Source organism: Eucalyptus grandis, chromosome 7 (assembly GCF_016545825.1).
Source record: "Eucalyptus grandis isolate ANBG69807.140 chromosome 7, ASM1654582v1, whole genome shotgun sequence".
Lineage (NCBI taxonomy): Eukaryota > Viridiplantae > Streptophyta > Magnoliopsida > Myrtales > Myrtaceae > Eucalyptus > Eucalyptus grandis.
Genome location: NC_052618.1, coordinates 25139261 through 25147426, shown reverse-complemented (window position 1 = coordinate 25147426; position 8166 = coordinate 25139261). Strand labels below are relative to the sequence as shown.

The following is an 8166-nucleotide window of genomic DNA, read 5'->3' as shown; positions in this document are numbered from 1 at the left end:
CAGGAATGACCCACCCCTTCTCATTGGGAACTTAGTCTCGTTTGGTTTAGCATTGCAGGTGAGCTTTAGGGGTTCTAAAGTCTACTGGGCAAATGCAAATGGTGTTTTGTTCATTTTTTGCTCGACTTTAGGGAAATGTGATTGCATTTCCAAAATTCTCTAAGGCTTTTGCCCAAGGCAGGTCCGAAGGTCATTTAAAATGATGCATTTTCGGATTGCAAATACAATTATCTTCTTCCAATTTTGCCCTTATTCAACTATCATAATTCCATAAATGTCCCTACCTAATGTTATGTCATCGATGAGATTGGTGAGGCCGTATATGGCTACAGATGTGCTGGATTTGGCACCAACAACCTCATCTGAGGTCGTTAAACCCTAGGCAAGGTCGCTTAAGGTCGCACGACCTAACTATTGGTCGCCTAAGGTCGGGCAACCTTGAATGAGGCTATTGGGAGCCAGATTTAGCCTTGTTAGAGGCTTGCTGCCCTCTCGTGAGCCATCGAGTCTTATCATTTTTTTAAAAGAAATGTTTTTCGAAACGTGATTTTGTCAAACACTATCTGTCAACATTATTTTTCAATATACTTTAAAATTACATTAGCTAAACATTATTTGCATTTCAAAAAACCCTTCAACTCGAGGCATTTGCATTTTCCAAAACCAAACCAAATAGCCCTTTAATCTTCTTGTCAAATCAGTTATGGCTTTTGTTTTTCCATCCTTGTTAAATTTTTTTTTTTAAAGCACCCCTCTTACTTTTTTTTTTCACAAGCACCTCTCTTATTTGACCAAGTGAAATAACAATGCTTCATTTTAATATCACTAATAACTGGGAGTTGCCTTAATAATTAGGGGTGTTAAAAAAAAAAACCCGATCCGATCCCATCCGAACATGACCCGAAATACATATTTCGGGTCTTGATTCTATTCGAGTAATAGATATAAGATAAGTAAAGAAACATGTTTTGGATCGAATCAAGTTGAAACATTATTCAACTCGGAACACATTAAAAACAAGCTACCAAACACAAACATGTTCTCATCTTTACCCACGGCCAAACAGTCAAATGCATACCCTCGGTCCTTCATCGGCTCCGCCTTCTTCTCCGACGACTGTGCCTTCTCCTTCTCGTCGACTCCGCCGCTGTCCACGACCGCGCCTTCTCGTTGATTCTGCCCGCCCTCGTCGATCTCCAACGGAGCTTCCGTCGCCTACGCTCATGACTGCCAGTTCGGCCTCTCCTCCGATCGACGTGCCTCCGCCTCGTCGTCGCCGTCGCCGTCCGTCGCCGAAAACCCCTCCCCTTCCCCCTCCCAAATCCCTTCCACTCCGGTCCCGCAAGCCCTACCTTCTCTCCCAGTCCACGACTGCGCCTTTTGAGCGCTCTCTCTCAAGCTCGTCCCCCGGATCAGCAAACTCTCCTCCGACTTTGGTGGCGCCGATGTTTTCAAATTGAGGGGCGAGGGCTTCGCGCTGGGGGTTTTGGTGCTGGCTTGGGCCGTGTCGAGCTACCTGCAGCACGCATTTCTTTAGGAAGCCAAATGAAAATAGGGTTCGCGTGGATGTGCTCGAGAGGGTTCTCGAGAGGGATTTGGGGTTCTTTGAAGGCCGGGGTGGGGTTTCTGCTAGGGACATTGCGTATCGAATCACAGCCGAGGCTTCTGATGTTGCTGACACGATTTATGCTCTTCTTAATGTAAGTGATGTCGTGGTGAATCTGGGTGATGCTTGTGCTAATACATAAGTAGGTTGGGGGGGGGATGCGGTCGTGATTCGTGGTTGGCTTGCATGGGATGTGGGAAAGAATTGATTTTGTTTTGGCGTTTCGGTAGCTCCGTTGTTGGAATTTACTTTTGTAGCTTTCTGATTTGGTGAGGCGGCTCGGTGGGTTTATCAAAGTATTGCAGATTTGCGATGATTGAGATTGTTGAAGCTGTGGGAAGTTTACGCCAGTTGATTGTCCCGCGTGATTTGGCTTTTAGATGTTTTGCATTTGTGTTGAATGTGTAATTCGATTAAGTGGATTGTTTCCCGACTCTTGGCATGTTTATGTGGAGTTGTTTGAGCTTGAACGATATTTGTGCTCGAGTTTTGCTTGATGCTGCACTATTTGTTTAGATGGTCTGCTGCTCAATTTTGTACTTAATTAACAGATTGATTCACTTCGTTATTATTTATCAGTGATCAACACTTTTTACCGCACCCGCCCGGCGTATTTGTCTCCCGAATTGGTTTTCCAAGCTAAAGATGAGTGTGGTTGGTTTTGACTTTGGGAATGAGAGTTGCATTGTCGCCGTTGCACGGCAAAGGGGGATCGATGTTGTGCTCAATGACGAGTCCTAATGTGAGAACCCTGCAATTGTTTGCTTTGGTGAGAAGCAGCGGTTTATTGGGACTGCAGGAGCTGCTTCTATGATGAACCCCAAGAATTCTATTTCCCAGATTAAGCGATTGATTAGACAGAAATTTGTAGATACTGAACTCCAGGGGGATCTGCAGTCATTGCCTTTCCAAGTGGCTGAGGGGCCTATTGGGTATCCTTTGATACATGCGAGGTATCTTGGAGAAGCAAGGACATTCACACCTGCCCAAGTACTTGGTATGATGTTCTCGAATCTCGAGAGTATTGTTGAGAAGAATCTAAATGCAACAGTAGTGGATTACTGCATTGGAATTCGGGTTTACTTTACAGACCTCCAGAGAAGAGCAGTCCTAGATGCTGCTACTATTGCAGGCTTATTACACCCTCTTCAGTTAATCCATGAGACCACTGCAACTGCATTGGCTTATGGTATCTACAAGACTGATTTGCCTGAAGTTGACCCGCTTAATGTTGCGTTTGTTGATATTGGTCGTGCAAGTCTGCATTGCAGGCTTCAAAAAAAGGACAGTTGAAAGTCCTTGCTCACTCTTATGATCGGTCATTGGGTGGCAGAGATTTTGATGAGGTTTTGTTCCACTAGTTTGCTGAGAAATTTAAGGAGCAAATACAACATTGATGTCTTCTAAAATGCTAGAGCTCGTCTTCGGCTTAGGGCTGCCTGTGAGAAGCTCAAGAAAGTTCTCAGTGCAAATCCCGAGGTGCCTTTGAATATTGAGTGCTTGATGGATGAAAAGGATATCAGGGGATTTATCAAGAGGGATGAGTTTGAATGCGGCGCCCCCGATTTTGGAGCGAGTGAAAGGACCTTTGCGAAGACTCTTGCGTAAGCCGGTCTTGCAGTTGAGAATGTACATATGATTGAGGTCGTCGGTTCCGGATCTCGTGTTCCTACTATTATTAAGATTTTGACGGAATTGTTTGGGCAGAGAACGCTAAAGCAAAAGCTGGGTTTAACTAACCCAGAGAAAAGGGAGGTGAAAAAAAAAGAAAAGGAAAACCCAGAAACCCGACCCGAACCGAACGGACCCATGCGTCTATAAATTCACATATCTCTTATGTACATGAATGTAAAGCTCTATAAATAGATAAGAGCATAGAGCTTCATTAAAAGGTTTTTCGACTCGATTCCAAAAGAGATTTGAAATACTACTCTTCTCTTCTGATTTTTTTTTTGTCTGGTTAAAGGTTTGACTAGGTCCTGTTTAGTGCTAATCCAAATAGGTTCAGAGTGTTGTATCTTTCATGTGTGATCACTTAACATTAGGATTTAAATTGCACGAAAATGTAAAAAGATTGCTTGACCACCTTAGATAACAACTAAACTCATAGTTACCGAAAGGGCCTTAACAAGCATCTTTATTGTAATCCAAGTCGCTAAACTCATGAAATCTCTAGTTTCGTGAAAATCAAGGGAAGTCTTTCGACCCTTAATTGGGTTTCTAGCCAACTCCCAACAAAGAGTCTCGTGGCGACTCATAGATAACATTTTTAGGTTGTCTAAAAACTTAAAATGAATCCCATATTGCAAGGTGTGGGTTTGGTAGGACCCACGTTGAATCTATTATTTTATTTCAATTTGTTACTTTTACTTGTTTTTAACTAAATTGAGTTGAGTGGATTTCCATATGAATAAATTATTTTTTATGCATACAAAAAAAAATCATTTTATGGATATTCCATATACGTATACTTTGGCTCGAATGAACGTTCTAATTTTTTTTTATTAAGCTATGCTATACTGAAGAAAGAATATAGATTTCTTGAATTTTTTCCCTGCCATTGGGAAAGAATTTATTTTGTAATTAATGGACCAAGTATGGCCCATCGACTAGATGATGCTCTCGAAGCCATCTATTTTGAGGACACCTGCTTGGACTGTTTTATGAGCAAATGCCCCTAAATCTACTTGCTTGAGGAACATCTTCCCGCCTCAAGGGATAGGCCACGACAAGAGGTGAGACTGTCTTCCCCACTTGTTTAAGTGAGCTAACGGTGGGGATGTTTAGTTTCATGGGTGAGTTTTTTCTTTTATACTTTTGTCGCGATCTAATCTCGGGTGAATCACTTAGGATTTGGTTAATGAATTACTAAGTCTAAACTTAGTTCAAGCTCTCTCAAGTCCATACCAATTCATGACTTAGGTTTAAGTTTTTAACATGCAAATAATTTTTCAATTAAGAGTTGCCACTAATCTATTTTTGGTGGGCCGATTAGAAACCCAACTAAAGTAATGGGAGATTTACATTACTCCTATGAACTAGAGATTTATGAGTTCGGGGACTTAATTACGCTAGATTTCTCTAACGCCTTTCCGGTACTTTTCCCTTTTATTTTGAAAAAAAAAAACATGTTTGGCAAGCAGTTTGAATTGATTTTAATTTATTTCCCTAACATGTAAGGTTATCATGTGGGTGCGCAAACCACCAATTTAACACTCAGATAAAGCTGTGAATAAATTATAAAACTTATCTCATGACATCGAAAGCATCTGTAGTATTAGATCAGAATTCACATCGATGGTCCTAAATATGATTTTTAATTAACACGTAATTACTTTTTTGTTTTCACTTATTTAATGAGAATCATGTTTTATGCAATGCATGCTACTAATCTAACATGAAATCATATAACATGGCAATATGATCTAAACTATATGACATAAGTGAAATATTTTTGTGTTTCCTTAATGAGCATGCAACCTATCCTAAAGAATGAAATTAATTTATTCAAAGACATTTTTTTGGTATTTTCCATGAAATTCGAAATTAGAAAATCGCAAAAATTATCTATCCAAATTAAGACATTATCCAACTTATATTAAGAATTAGGTTAGGCCAAATCTTAATTTAAATTAGAATGTTATCTTAACTTGGTAATCCCTATCCTAAAATGTAATCTATGTAAAAAAATTATCCGAACTTATAATTAGTTAGAAAATAAATTTAAACATGCAATGTTATCATAATATGCAATGATGTGCAAGGAATGCCCTAATTCTAGTTTTTTTCTTTTTTATAAAATTCGAAATTAAAATTGTCCAATAATTAAACATGCAATCTAAATTAATAAAAAGAAAATCTAACATCCTAAATTAATGTATTTTTTGGGATTTTTATTTCAAAATTCAAAATAACTAAATTTCTTATTCTAAACATGCAAAACATGAACCTAACCTAACTCAATTTTTTTTTTTTTTTTGGATTTTCTTTTACGAAAACAAAATCGATTCAAATAATGCAACAATAAATCAGGCAAGATAAGGTTGATATTCATAAATTGACAAATCATATCTCGCGCATGAGATCGGATTGGCCAATTTTAAACAAAATTGCGAATCAAATCTCGATCGTGAAATTGGATTGGCGATTTTTCCATGCGATTGCGAGTTAGATTTCGGACGCAAAAATCGGATTGTCAATCGTATGCATGTTGTGAAATTAAAAGGCTACTCGAGTTACGAATATCACGTCGGGGATTTCAATCATGCACCCGGAATATATAACCAATAAAGAAATGAAATATTTTTAAAAAATAACAAATAAAAAAATCTACCTAATTGGGATTTTTGGGCTTCCAAATGAGGTTTAGCAAACGGCGGCTCGGACCCACGATGGAGGCTCGGTGTGGCTCAAGGACAAGTTGCCGTGCTAGTGGACAAGGTTGAGGGTGGAGGGCAGCCGTTCGGAGCTCCGACGAGGGGCGACAAAGCGAGGCGGAGGTGGCGGTAGTGGGTAGGTAAAACCGAATTTGCAAGGGTTATAATGGGGCACGAAGGGGTAGCAACCGGTGCGGTAGCAAGCGGTTCGGAATCTACTGGCGTTGGGTGTTGGCAGAGGCGAGCTACTGCAGGGGTGGCGGTCGTCGGCAACGGAGTTGCACGAGACGGGCGCCGGGCGCAACTGGACAGGCGAGTAGCTGTTGTCATGCCCCAATCCTTCGAGCATGTGTCCATCCCTTAGCGGTCAATTAAATAGTGACGTCTCAGGACACGTCGCCGACCCATTCATTTTAATATGCATACAAAAGTGAATAATAAATCCCCAAACAACAACAAGATGTGATAGAAAAGTAGGACTACAAATTTTCAAAAACCACAACACACTTATATTCATATGTCAAACCAAGTCTTATACAATATTAGCCGACTATATACAAGGTTTGCAAAAAGGGAGGGGAGGTTCAGAGTGCTACAAGTCCTCAAGCATTTGAATCATCTATCGAATACACTAGGGACCCTAGATCCGACGGACTTGGGTCCACCACTGAACTACCTGAGGGGTCGGTCGTACCCTTTCTAAAAGCTATCTCCAGTACATACATAGGTATCTCAGATTCCGGTATGAGACTCTCTCTTTGCCCATTCCACTCATGACAATATCACGATCTGTATTGATGGGGTACCTTATGGGGTAGACTCGTATCAATCCAGACCATGGACCTCACGAGCTCATAGACCCATCCCCTAGGGTTCCCATGCAGCGGAATATAAGATACCTGTTATGTGACCTTCTTCAGCTGGCCAAAATGCGTGGGAGGAGCTGCCATCTCACAACGAGGTAAGACGACGTCTCAGCAAGTTCATTCCCTAAACTCCGACTAGGAAGGAAATACGCCCTAAGGGCTGCCTAAACACAAGCATGGGTCAGAGGACTTACTTCACCTCCGTTCCTTCCTGCAAGTCAGTATGATTCATAAAATCAAGCAATTACTTCAATTCAAATCACATCAAACAGCGATTAATCGATTCACTCTACTCCATGTCATCAATACCATCCACACTATTCGATTAAATCGAACATTGCTCACCCTAAGTTGACAACCGATAGTATAGCTTACTACAACTGATCAAGTATATTTCTTACTTTAAGCTGATAAATCAAGACCCTCAAGCTGATTTAGTATACTGATAATGCTCACTCTAAACTGATAAAGCATATTACTTGTGCTAAGCTGACATATCAAGACCCGTAGGCTAATATAGTATATTGATAATGCTCACCAGAAGCTACCAAGGTATATTGCTCACGCTAAGCTAACATATCGAAGCCCTCAGGCCGATATAGTATACTGGTATACTGTTCACTCTAAGCTGATATATCAAAACCTGCAGGCTGATATAGTATATAATCCTGGTCACCCAACAATTTCATCGTTTTATCATACCCGATAAAAATAATCGTGTATGGGTACACGGTCGGCCTTAGCCAAAATACAATATTTTTACTTTACAAAATCTCACTAATTATATAGTTCATAAAAATATTTTTGGCGTTATAAACGACACACAGTAATTTTCTAATTAAATAATGAAATTAATAAATTTTGGGATAAATACCCAAAATTACAAATCACACTCAAATTACACAAATTAGCACCCAAATAAATAAACCAAACACACCATTGCAATCAGTACGAAATTCCGGTCACCAACTATCCCGGTCTAATTTTCGGAAAATAATAAATAATTAAATAATTACCAAAATTAATTAAATAATTACCATTAAATAGCAAAAATGCACACTTAGGCCGGAAAAGTCTAATTAAATACCGAAACGGGCCTATAAAATTTCCGAACCTATCTAGATAAATAATACGATCTATCTACTTGCTAATTGCACAATTCTAACCACCTAACATGCATAAACGATTAACTAAATCGCTAATTCGTTCTAACTAACCACCTAAACTAGACTTAATCTGAACTAATCAACCATTAAGCATCATTAGCTCTCTAAGCAAAGATTAATGAGTAAACTCACTAGATTTGCAATCTGACTTA

General features: G+C 39.7%; 1 pseudogene; it reads left to right on the top strand.

The window, feature by feature from the left end:
* Positions 1–2235: 2235 nt before the first annotated feature.
* Positions 2236–6346, top strand: LOC104455275 (annotated as a pseudogene).
* Positions 6347–8166: the final 1820 nt, after the last annotated feature.